The sequence below is a fragment of the Limulus polyphemus genome, unplaced genomic scaffold (genome assembly GCF_000517525.1).
Source record: "Limulus polyphemus unplaced genomic scaffold, Limulus_polyphemus-2.1.2 Scaffold5, whole genome shotgun sequence".
Lineage (NCBI taxonomy): Eukaryota > Metazoa > Arthropoda > Merostomata > Xiphosura > Limulidae > Limulus > Limulus polyphemus.
This window is the reverse complement of record NW_013665615.1, coordinates 1,428,403-1,442,270: the sequence shown is the minus strand read 5'-3', so window position 1 is coordinate 1,442,270 and position 13,868 is coordinate 1,428,403. Positions and strand designations below refer to the sequence as shown.

General features: G+C 31.3%; 1 protein-coding gene across 2 annotated transcripts in view; it reads left to right on the top strand.

Moving 5' to 3' along the window:
- LOC106472993 (calcitonin gene-related peptide type 1 receptor-like) overlaps window positions 1–3,269 on the top strand; it is a 148,822-nt gene extending 145,553 nt beyond the window's left edge. For both annotated transcript variants that reach the window (XM_022379483.1, XM_022379446.1), the window contains one exon: window positions 737–3,269. The gene's annotated coding sequence lies outside the window, so the exon portion shown is untranslated. The remainder of the gene's footprint in view (window positions 1–736) is intronic.
- Window positions 3,270–13,868: the final 10,599 nt, after the last annotated feature.

Genomic DNA, 13,868 nt, shown 5'->3' with positions numbered 1-13,868 from the left:
TGCCATGTTTCCTGAACTGCATGATGATTCTGTTAACTGTCGAAAGCGGGATTCCCAAATTCTGCGAAATTTGTCGCTGACTTATTCCACCATCTGCTTGACCAACTATCCTTCCTCTAACAAAATCTGACAAATCGAGAGAACCTTGAGTTCTAGGCATGTTGTAGCACAAGATGATTAGTGTGCGGACCATTTTTATTTATATAGTGCTCTGTGAACACAAATTAGTTAGCATAAATCAGTTAAATGACGATAAATTAGGTGTCTATTTACTTGTGACCACTCAGTGTATAAAGAAAAATTCAAGTAACAAACCACGTATAGCTATCACATAGGAACTGCAACTTCGAGATGTATTAGCCCTCATCAGATATCAACGAAGTGTGTGTGTGTATACCTAAAATGTATAAATTATTTTGCACATTTAAAATTTTATCAACGTCCATTGGATAAACATGTGCGTCATCAGCCTAGCTGAGCAGATGGGACCTGATATAGCTAGAAACTACAGTTTCAGTGGGTGATGTTATGGGATTTGCTTCATCATATCATAAAATTAATTTTATTTAATGAAAAACGAAACCTTTCGGCATAAAAATCACGTTTACCGGTGAAATTGTGACGTTAATAAATATTTTGAAAGACTATTTTGAGCACCAAATTTCAAGCATTGCAATAACTCAATAATAATAATATACTATATTTAAAATAATTTCTTTTTATTCATTTGTTTTAGAAAACACAAGCAGGTGGCATCAAAAATGGGTTTAGTAGAACCTTGAAGAAGAAGAATTGGGAGACGTTTATCTTTGTAGTCAAAGAAACAGGTTAAATGCTATTACCTGAAGAACAAGGGAATTCTCAGAGGGGAAACATGAAACCTTCCTTTTTGTTTCCGACAGAACAAAATAGTTATAAAAATTGCACCAGAATATATCTGTTTGTTTTGGTGTGTTTTAAGACAACACTAATTGTTATAAATGCGTGTTGAAGAATGAGCAGTTTTTATTTATTTATGTTGTAATAAAGAGTCAAGGGCTGTGCTGCTTGATTGTTCCTGAAAACAAAATATTACATACACACAGAAAAAAAAGAAAGAGAATCTTATTTAATGTATACCAATATTTTTCTTATTCTTTGGTAACTAAAATAACATTCATATGTGCATGTTTTCCTTTGTATTTAATAAGCTCTGACATTTGTGGCTTTGTCAGTAATAAGCTTATCGGGAAATATCATTGATACTTTCGATTAAGCTTTGTAGTCCATAATCAATTAGTTATCGTTCACTTACTGTGTCATAAATATTTGCATCTCCTGTACTAGATGAACACATTCTAAAAATTAAAAGTTGATCGAAGCAAACACGAGAAAAATATAGCAGGAATAAATAAACAGAAGTAACTGATACTGGTCTCGTTGCTGGATTAAAACACGTTGTAATACGTATTCTAAGGCAGGAAACATAGTGTTTTGATACAAAACCTTTGTTTTCTTCATGAAATTCTCCTTGACTTGGAAGTATTATATATGATTTCCAAGTCCTGAAACTATTGTAATAATAGCTTAAAATTCTAGATCAAACCTTGAAAATAATTTAATGTCTTTAGAACTTTCAGTAACTATAGAATTCCAAAAACTATTATAAGAAAAACGTAAATCTTCGTGTAACATAAGCTATAATTTTTAAATTGTGTTCGTAATTTAATAATATGAATCCGAAGACAATATATACCAACATCGTCTGGAAGTTGAGAAATGTAAATGGTTTTACAAGTTTCGCTCTTTTAGTCAGGATTTACAATGCTCAAAATCGCAAAGACCCATAGATGACATGATGCTGACAAATATTGAATTATTCTTAACATTAGATCAAAAAATATGATATATATTTACCATAATCTCATCTAAAACCTCAAACACTTTAGTTTTGTTCCCCATCTGAATGTATCATGTTTTATTATTTTAGTAACTTTAATTCAAAAGCTTCGATGTATGTGCAAGAAGCATTATAAACATCTAATTATAGGCGATTAATGATATAGTTTAAATGGACCAGTAACACACGATGTGTTTGTTTCGGGTAATGACAGTTTCACTTTCATAAGATGATAGTTTGTGAAGGGATTTATGTTACTAGAGTTAAAAAAGGAACAGGCAAATTTACATCTGTTGGTTTACTGGTTATCACATCAGTTTAAAGTTATATTAGTGTTTTATTTCTTATGTAATCGATAACAACTAAACATCATACGAAATAAGTTATTGGCCTGATAAACAGTTAAATATCAATTTTATGATACACAAAGAACATAAATTTAACAAAAGTGTTTTCCAAAACGGGTTCTTTTCGTTACATTGGCAAATTTGGTTGTCAGCAAACATTTTTAGAAAAGTAAAAAGTGGTCAAAGAGACCATTACATTGGCATCAGAAATAACCACATTAATTTTTAGTTTTAACATTTGAGAAAAGTAGATTTTAAGTATCGTATTATCAATACAAATTTTGTTCAAATGAAATTCGATTTTTGAAATTTGTAAAAAAAAATCCCCCGGATGAAGTTTTGTTCTCATATTCATAATAATAATTTAGGAAAGAGATTTTAGTTATCCCATTGGCATCATTATTTATTCAGTAAAATTTATTTCTATCTTAGTAACACTAGTTAGTTTGATTATCACATTACCCTTAAGAAGCTTATGATGAAAAAGTTTTACTCATCAATCGGAGATAAAGTGTAAGAAAATTTAATTATATCATGAAAATCAACGATTACGTAAAAGACATTTTTGGTTATTATGTTGATAACTGTGACTAAACAAGGATATTTTAGTTTTATCGTAGAAAATAGCAATTGTACTGCATGCTGAGTTTGAATACAAGTCATCTAAATGTTATGGTGTATATTTTAGCTATCGTTTTTGTAGTTTGCAATTCAAAGGATGTTTTAAGCATTCACAAAAAACGCGTGTAGTTCACATTTACATTAGTAGTATTTTGTGTTCTTGTTTAAAATATATGTTAAAATAATGCTATATGCATATATATATATACTTGTTCACCATTGCATGTGAAATATGACCATTTTCTCTATAAACAGCTTCGTTGTTTGAATTTTATGGCCTGTCTCAAGAACAACCGTTTCACTTACTAATATTATATATGAATGTTTGTTTATATGTATATCCAAATTCTCGTGTATCTGAATTTTAAGTGTTGTATCAGGTTCAATGAATGTATTAATAAACACCAGTGGCAAACACCAAATATGTTATGCATTTCTCAGCTGTTGCATGTAATATTAAATTTGTATTGTTGTTCATTGCATAAAAAGACCAATTTCAGCAATTTTTAAATAGTTACATCTTGGTCTAAAAAAAAACAATAACCTTCATTTAACGAAGTAAGTCGTCTTTTCAAGCTATGCTTGTCCAGATTGTTTAACGTTGTTTTATCACATACTGTGTTCATATCAAAATTCGTCTAAAGTTGTAAAGTTGGAAATAAATACGTGTTCCGAAAAGAAGTATTACTTTGACATCAAGTGACGAAACACACAAAAGACTCGGAATGATAATATCGAAGAATTCAGAGTTTAAAACTTGAATAATTATCTTTGCCTTCCATAGAAACAACATATGTAAATTAAAGGTTACAATATATTTGCCTTTTAAATAATTTTATTGTTTGGATATTCATAAGTAATAATGTCAAACAAAAACCCTTCTTTCTTAACTTTTTCATCTACAAAACTATAATCTATAATCTTTTTCGCACCTTGATTCCAATGCTCTAACAGTATTTGTGGTTTTCTTTAGAAATTTCTCTTCTTCCTAGCATTAAGTGTACCTTAAATAACTATTTCTTTAACTTATTTATAATTACTTTAGACAGTTTTATTAAAAGAACTCCCAAACATGTTTATTTTAAAATTATATAACCTGCAATACAAAATAATAAAATCATATCTTTTCAAGCGAGAGTTGGAAAAAAACATTACACGAAAGTACTTATTCTAAAATACATATAATATACAATATAAGGACAAAGGACTTGTTCGTCCATATAGGCCGTCTCATCCACTGTACTAAACTCTAAAGTAAAAATTAACCACTCGAAGTCTTTTTTCATGCAAATAGTTATCAAGCTTTACATTTAAAGTTCAATATCTGAAGCAAATTTATTTATCGAGGTCTTATATGTAAAACATATTTTAATCCAGTGACTAATAACAAAATCCACACAAAAAGAAAGACGATTCACTTAATTATGACGACCTTTGTTACATGCGAAGTGATTTATTATATATATATCCCAAAATTTGACAAAAAGAAAATAATACTTCAGCTACTTACTTGTTAAAGAATGCACAGTTGTAATCTCCGTGAGCTTAACCGTTAGTGTTTTTTATTTGCGAGTCGTCACGTATTTTCATTTGTTAGCAAGCAAGTAGTGGATTAAACTGACCTTGAAAATAATTTTGACTGAAGAGTCTTGGTGATTAATTAATCTCCTCTGACCAACGTATATCTAGTTGCCTAAGAAGTTTACTCCCTCATCAATAATCCTTCTAAGTATAGGATTCAATTCAGCTATACAATTAGGCCTCTAAGAACTTCTCAGGCAATTTTTGAATTGTAACTTCCTGTTCAAAGAAGATTCTTACTCACAAAACGAAAACTTCCAATCAAGTAAGGATTCAGTTAAGCTCTAAATTACTACTTTCAATAATTCATGAGTCATGACATTATTTTAACTTTCAGAGGAATCCTCATAAAAAAGGATTAAGAAAGATTAACTTGAAATATCTGAAAATTAGTTGGATCATGAAATGGGTTTATTTACAACTCTCTTGGGTTAGAAAATACAGGAATAGAATTATGTCAGAAATATCTGAATCACAAAAAGATTTTCGACGTGAATCACCTGACAAATTCACTCGCCACTCGCAAAAGTAGAAACTTCGGTTTTTGAAAAGGATACTGAATTATAAGTAGGATTTTTTGGGTATTTAATATTTTCAACATAAAAGCACCTTATGTTATACATGTGTTAAGCGACCGGATCAAAGACCCCAAGGTTCGGACAAGGTTCCCTCACTTAGAGCTTTAGAAAAAGCAACCAATCAGCAGCCCCAACTGTCTACATGGCTATCTTGACTCAATAGCATGATTGACATTCACTTTTACAAAATGTTCACAGCCCAAAGTGTGAAGAGTGTTCGGCAGCATATCTCAAGAACTGTCCTTGAATATTCCAGTTCAGAGTCTGACACACTAACTACAAACGTTAGTCCTGCCCGAATTTGTCTAATAGTTTGAAAGATATTTTAATGCCTAATAGAGAATCTCCATTAGAAAATAAATTCATTGATTTGAAAAATTGGTGACGCATTTATTTATCTTATAATCTGCCAGAATATGTTACTCGTTCACTGAAACTGTGAAAGTAGAAAGCTACTTATCAGACGACTGTACGATCCTATAGGTAACCTCAAGTAAAAAGATATGTATTTGAAGACGAAGTTTCAAAATACTTCTGTCTTTCATCTTCATTCAATTGAGTTGATTTATTAAATTTTGAATCACTGGATATTTTCTTTGATAAAACATATATATATATAATTATCCCTAACCTTTTACTACGTAGAAGTAGACATACGGTCAAGGAAATATTAGTAGTCCTGTGTACGTCTAATAATTGCACATGTATCTTTGTTTTGAATTGCACTTTTGATGGTGTAGAGTTTGACTAAATTATTTTGTTTTCCCTTTATAGGTAGAAATACAATTATCTATGCCCCCCCCCCAGTGGCACAGCGGTACGTCTGCGGAGTTACAACGCTAGAAACCGGGTTTCGATACCCGTGGTGGGCAGAGTACAGATAGCCCATTGTGTAGCTTTGTGCTTAATTCCAAACAAACAAACAACAATCATCCATAAGCTGAAGAATTTTTATACAACTATTATTGAACTTAATTGCTTGTAATATTTAGCTAATTTTTACTTCAACATTAAGATAACAAATACTTAATTTTATATAGTAAATTCATAACCGCGCTTTTCTATCAAATGTACAATAATTGCACGTTGGTTTTAGGAACAATTCTAATGCTCTATGTTGGTTTACGTTTCATCTGAAAGAATTCAACCGACACTATAAAATATAACGTGAAAATTTCGTAATTTATGACTTGTATGCTGGGAAGAAATATTATAGAACAAATCTTTTTTTTATTTGAAGTGGTCTACGTGGTTGTCAATCTATGTGCAATAGAGTGAAAAGCTATGAATGCCAAGTAGTAAAAAACGTGTTGTTTACAATGGATCTAAAGCTGTTCTCGGTAAGGAAATATTTGTACTTGAAGTACAGGATCCATATGATTCCTCAGAATTTTGCATTCAAAGTGAAGCGTTGAAAGACAATATATTTGGTATGAACCATTTATATTTGTCAAAAAGAAACTAGAACATTTTATTCTAATGTTGAATTATCTCATGAAATCTATATTGAATATTTTTGATGCATAAAATATTGATTCAAAAAGTAAAATGTCGTGGTATACATGATGCTATTATCAGTTTGGCAGTGAATAAGATTGAAATTAATTTAATGATCCTGTTGTTACTTCACGTATATGTACGTGTGCATCATCAATAACACCAGCCCTGATTATTTGCTAACTTGTTAAGATAAATGAAGGCTTTAGTAAAAGTATATGTTTATGTCCTTTCTCAAGTCGAAGTGAAGTTTATTATGACCAAATATGAGTTTAAAAAACGTAATATCGTAATATGTGTGTATGAGAGAAGTGAATTCCTGTACATGAGTAACCGTATGCATTAAATCCAATATGTTTATAGCACCAATAGGTATGTTTGCGTGATGTTAGAAACTTCATAGCTAGTCATAGTTCATTATAAATATTCTGATATAGTATTTTAGCAGTTCAAAATAAGAAACAGTAATACATTATTCTGAGTACTGTTGAAGAATTTGGTATGTATACTTTCATATTCAGTTTTACCATGAGATCCCATTATTCATGGAAAGCTACTAATAGTAAAGTAAATTGGACTAAAAGTCATATCAGAGACCATGAAAGAATACAAATCTGTAGGTAAACTAAGTATCTCTCTTATACAGAATCTTAAATATAGAAAACAATGGCATTATCTGAAAAAAGTAATGATGTGGTAGAATTGTTATGTGTGGTACAAACAATTGAAAGTACAAGGACAAAGTTATAAGACATTGGAAATCGCAAGCTTAACAGCATGCTGCCTTATTTGTTCACTGAAGATGGGAGATTGAGATCACAAATGACAAAATCCAATCTCGTTAAAGCTTTCAAAAAGGAAATAATTGTCCATTCTGCAATGGTACTTCTATCAGATGAAGTAAAGACTGCCTTAGTAGTAGATGCTATGTGTGGCATATGCCACTGGTCATTTTAGTAAGATGAAACAAGTATATCTTCTGGATAGAGAATGTTATGGTAGTACTCTAATTCTACAATTCTACTGTGTTTGATACAAAATACTCATTTCAAACATGAAAAATATCATAATAGATGTGGAAAGTATTCTGCTAAAGTCTATGAAGTAAGTTACTGGTAAAATACACCCACACCTCCCGACATCTTCTTAGCTTCCACTAATAAAGCTTCTCTGCTATAGTACTTGTGTAATAAATGGGCTGAGGATTAAATACCCCATCCATTTCTTTTTCTCACCTTGCAAACCCTTTCCTTTATATCAGCTTACAATGTCACATAACCATATGGGTTCTATAACCTCTATGGTGGCTGAACAAGAAGGAGGGCGACTCACTCCAATATGTTTCTAATGACTTAAGAGTGCTATAACCCCCCCACCCCCCTAATTCCTTAGATACTCACCAAAAGCTGGCTATTTTCTCATTTCTCTCAACTCTAATTAATGTCCCTTATATTTAATTTTCTAACACTCTGAGAGACCCACACGATTCTCTCTTGTCTGCAGAAATTTAAGGCAAAATATCGTGTCTCAATTATTAGTATTCTCTCTTTAATTTTACGAGTCACCATGCATGGCAATCACGTGGGTGCACGTTTGTTCAGAGGCAAAATATCGTGTCTCAATTATCAGTATTCTCTCTTTAATTTTACGAGTCACCATGCATGGCAATCACGTGGGTGCACGTTTGTTCAGAGGCAAAATTTTCTCTCTAAGGTAGCCTCACAACAAATACTCAACTGGCCCCTACCTAAACTGTTCAATAAGCTAATCAAGGTCTACTTTATAAAGAACATCTCCTTATTGCAGATAAAAAAAGAGCAGTGTAATGGTACAACCCTCATCACATACAGTAATCTACAACAAGAAGCAATAAATGCAATTAACCTCCAGTGTCTAACTGGGGTTGCATTATAAATCAATAAATGAATTTTCACAATTAATGTCTAACTGTGATATCTTTATAAATTACTAAACATAAGTTACGATCCTACTGTACTCGTACTTTGCTCTCCCTTCTTATTTCCGTAGACTTTATTACGGTGGTACTTATTCCTATCAGAGGTTGACTTATACTAGTATAAATATTTTAGAAATTGTTGTTCATTACATAGAATTCGAAATAGAATTTTTACTATTTAAATATTTTGATAAATATTTATTGGAAGCATATTACTTTCTTCCTTCATCTCTTTTTTTTTCTGATCTTGCATGTGTTTCCCGTATATCTTATTATAACGTTACATAATCATAGAGGGTTGTGTAATCTCCATACCGGCTGAACTTAGAAAGGCAGCCACTATTTGGCCAATCTTAATAACTCATGCTCGAGAAGGCGTAAGCATTTTGGTGGGCCACACATTATTGTACAACATACTGTAAAATTAAACTATTGTTTAACGGCATTCTTCACTCTTTACAATAAGATTAAAGTGCTATGGTTTTAATTTGTTAAGCCTCCACACGATTGTCAAGTACTCTGTTTCAGTGGTAACCAAAGCTGTCTTGTTTACTATTAATATTTTTGTTTAATTACACCACTGGATGTTCTATGCCATCCTCACCTATTTGACTCAGAACTACTTCTATAGTTTACGCATCAGTTTACATTTTGGTTTCTAACTTCTCTTAATGATTATGTAAAATTGGATAATTTACACAGTGCCTCTTGGAACTTCCTAAAAGCCATTTAACTAGTATCCTCTTACATATCACGTTTGGACCTGATTTACATGTTAATACTGTTAGCGGGCTTGCTATTTCTGCAAACCCAGGAATAAACTTTCTGTAATAAAGATCTACTTTCTTTCTTTGTTATAGATTTTACCCAACCTATAATAGCCTTTACCTTTGCCTCTAAAAGAGAAATCAATATTTTATCCACCATGTGACCTAGATGCTCTATGCAGTCTACCACAAGCTCGCACTTACCTGATTTTTCTGTTAATCTTACGTTACTCAACCTGTCTATTACTTTTCTCAACACTCATACGTTTTCATTCCAATTATTAATGTGCATGCCCGTGTGATCTATGTAAGGTGTGATTTATTTCCCTAAGCTTGACATTATTGTTACGTATTGCAGTTTCGAATGGTCTGGAACTGAGTTAACTTGTACTTTGGATTTAGTATTTAAATAAATGCCGATACGTATCCAATTTATGATATTTGCCAACAAGATTGATACAAACAGTTTTCTCTTTCTTTTAATACAAATATATTTTAATATACAACCAATAATACAATTTACAATAACAGTTTTACAAATAGTTATTACAAACAATGATTTGTATACAAACGTTTTACAAAATTACAAGCAATATAAAGTCTGCTTTCTAGTCTAGAACTTCCTTGATATCTTATCGAGGGTTCACGATGAGCGAGTTAATTTCGAGTTGATGTAGGTATAATTCGCTTAACAGGGAGCTAGCTAGCCCTGTAGTTCTCATTGATCCCACGCCAAGTCGAGTTTCCAATGAAGACGTTAAGTAATGTTTTCGTAAAAGTACTAATGTCCGATGTGAATCCACTGAAATTGAATGATTTGTAATGTTTAAAATTTATGATTGTTCCTGGTCAAATATCAGAAGTGTCCCGATTTATAAGCGTTAATCACAGTTATATCTTACGAAGTTTATAGCACACCAATTACAGCAACCCAATAATAGATACTGTTTTTTAGGCGCGTCGCATTGGTTATATTTATAGGCGTGTGGAGAGTTTTTAGAAAATTCTGATTACATAACAATACAAAGCTACACTGGCATTTACGTACACACATATATTGTTGATTTTTACACTCGAGAATCTTCTGCAACTTTAGAGAATAGGCGGAAGTTTCGCAAGACATATTTAACAGTATAATTTATGTACATTTCTAAATATAAATTAGACTTCAACAAACATAGATATTAAAATAAATATATAATAATAAATCCGTAACATTTTCCATTAACCTCAGAAATGTTGCTGGAGCATTTTTTTGCTAAACTTTGCCTCCAGTTGGTCACACAAGCTAATGCATTTCGTGAGCCGGCTTTATCTGTGAACCAACGTATTTTTAATAAACCTAATGGCCCATTGACATTTCTACCGTATAGTAACTCAAAGCTTGAGAGCCTTCTATATGTGCAAATAACACAAAAGGCAATATCTTATTCCACTCAACACGATTTTCCTGTACCATTACTCTAAATTATCAAATTTGCTTTCTCACATATCTCATTTGTTTGGAGTCGATAAGGACTAGTGTGTTTCATTTTCACTCCTGTCACTTTTCATAATTTGTGAATATTTTTAATTGAAAATTCTAACCTAAGACTGATAAGAATTCCTCTGGAAACCAACCTGTGAGAATATCACTATTAGCTCTTGTTCTATTTTCTCTGCTTTCATAGAATCTAGTGTTAATGCTTCTACATATCTAGTGACAGAACCAACCATGGTCAGAATGAATTTATTTCCTTGCTTTTTCATAGAAAGTGGTCTGATAAAATTGGCACATCCGAAACTAAAGAGTTCACTAATAACTGATAAATTAATCATTGGCCTTTTTTTTATTACACTGGCACCAGCTAGCTGACATGCTGGACAGCTCATTACATAAGTATCTTTATCTCCAAATATATATGGGCAGTAGTTGTTTTTACTGATCCTATCTTTCGTTTTAGCTATGCCAAATGTCCAGCGAACATTGCATCATGCCATAACTCTAATACTGTCTATCTACGTTCCTTTGGGAGTACGACTTGATCTCTACCGTCTGCTGCATCATTCGCATTATATTTACAACTCAACACTCCTTCCCGCCAGTAATAATAATTTTATTCCAAGTTTAGTTACTTCCATTTCTTCTACTACAGCTTCGTTGTGGCATTTATCCAAACTCTCATCTTCGAAATGCCATTATATTTTATGCTTTCGATCAGTATTCCCCATTTTAACAGCACTTAAAAATGATTCAATATTTTTATTATTTACTTGATGATTTATTTCTTCACTAACCCCTTCCCATGCTTCAGAGTTTTCTCTAATCTCATTTGTTATCTGGCTGTTTAGGCTAAGTATTACCTGCCACTGCTACTGGTGTATCTTGCAACCTAATAGCTTTTGCCTGTTACCAAGCTGAACCAGATGTGCAATGCCATTTGCCACACCTACGACTATTTCACCTTTAAAAGTTCAATATGTGTGTGTGACTTTAGCTTGTGGTACAGTTTATCAATCTCCTCCTGCTGTGGTGCTAAACTCAATAAAATGTAAGGTATCACCTGTGATTATATTATCTTTTAGTAATTCTTTTCTCACCAGAATTTTCCAACGACAAGAATCTCTTAAACATTTGCGGCTTTCCCATTTATCATCACTTCTTCTAAATACTCATTTGAAATTCTCCCTCTGCTTCTTTACAACACATTACATTGTTTCCTCAGTTTTCGTACTCTGCCAACAGAAATTAGCTTATGCCCAAAATGGTCATATATAAAACAATTTGGTGAGGATTCGTGATTTCTCTTCTTATTTAAAAATCACTCATCTGAAAGGTCATCCTTGCAATTCTCGGTGAGCACTAACACGATTTTATTTGTTTGTTGTAAGAAGTTAAACTAGCTTCATTTTCACCTACTTTCAAGCCACTATGTTTCCTCATCACTACCTATTCATCTACTAACATCATTGTTTCTCGTAGGTTTGGTGGCTTTCTATCTTTTGGTCATTTTTGTAGATAATATTGAGTTTATTGTAACTCCACTCAACATATACAATATATAAATTTCAATGAACTGATACACAATAAATTTCATGAAGCTTATACAGTTAATTTGTGAAATACCCAAGAGTTCAAAATGCATCATTGGTAATTACTTGATTATTAGCATGGACATAGAAAGTTCATACAGTTACATTTTTAGAAAGAAAATAAAAAAATAAAAGCCGTACGTTTGGTTCCAACTTATCACAAATTATAAATAACCAACCATGCATAATATGATGCAAAATCCCTAATACTTATCAACAGAATCTAGAAACTACAAACAAGACTAATAAGTGAATAAATAAAAAAGCATTACAATTATTTTAGAAATTAACTGTTTTTTATTTACCTATATTGAATTTGTTACAGACATTACATAAAGAATTAACCACAATAATAAATCGCACAAGACAACAAATCATCAAAAGTTCGACCTAGATACTTAATATTATTAATACGTATATGCAATTACAATCAGAATGATACTTTCTGGTTACAACTTTCTAAGAAACAAAAAAATATCATTATTAAACTTTCTTAAACTTTTAGCGAATAGTCAGGATTTCAGTTTAATTTATGTTTACATAAATTTAAATTATATTTAAACAAAGCATTAGTTCTTCAACATATGTGTAAAACGTGCTTGCTAATTTTTACACAAATAAGAGTTGTAGTCAAGGCTGTGACATTCACATATTGATATGTTGTACAATTTAGACTAATATTATTAATCATTAACTGTCAAGTTACAAAGTAATTTCCCCAAATAAAAACCCTGTGAGACCTCATTCTTCATAACTATTGGACTACTATTTATATTTTTAACTCTTGTGCTAACCTTTCACGCACATAACCAATAAACCATTTTTATAAGTCACCTCTAATACCCATCAAATACGGGTACAAAATTGATATTACAAATGTAGCGTAATCATCATAGCTAATTTTTTTATATTATAGTATAACTGAAATTAAGATCTTATTCATCATAACACAAAAACATAATATCATATAATGCTACTTATCACACCATTATCACTAACATGCACTTAAATACAGAATAAAAAAGTTAATTTAATGGCAATATCAATTCAATGAATATTATTCAGTTTGCTTATTAACACGAGTTAATAAACATTCTTAATTTTTTGGTTAACTCTGAAATTTGTCTTATATTTCATAATTCCCCGGGAAGCTGGTTCTTCATGTATGTTACTTTATAATATTTTTTCAATAGTCATTATTATATTTTGGAATTTTATAGTATATAGTATCTAGCGTTCTTGTATTTATATTACATATCATTTTAATACCTTATTTGCACTATAATATGGATTAATAATTATCATATATATTCATAAAGTGTATAATACATCATATAATATTTTTGTATAATTTCATCTGTTAATATAACATGTGCATTAGATTCGTAATTTTATTCAAAATTATCAACTTAAACATCATGAATTCAAATTCGATGACCCACTTTGAGACTAATAATGGTTGGAGACGGCTTGAATGGGTAATGAAGAAAAACTTTAATATAAGTTTAACATAACAGCAAATGCACAACGTTTCGACAAGGTCTTGTCATCATCGTCGAAACGTTGTAC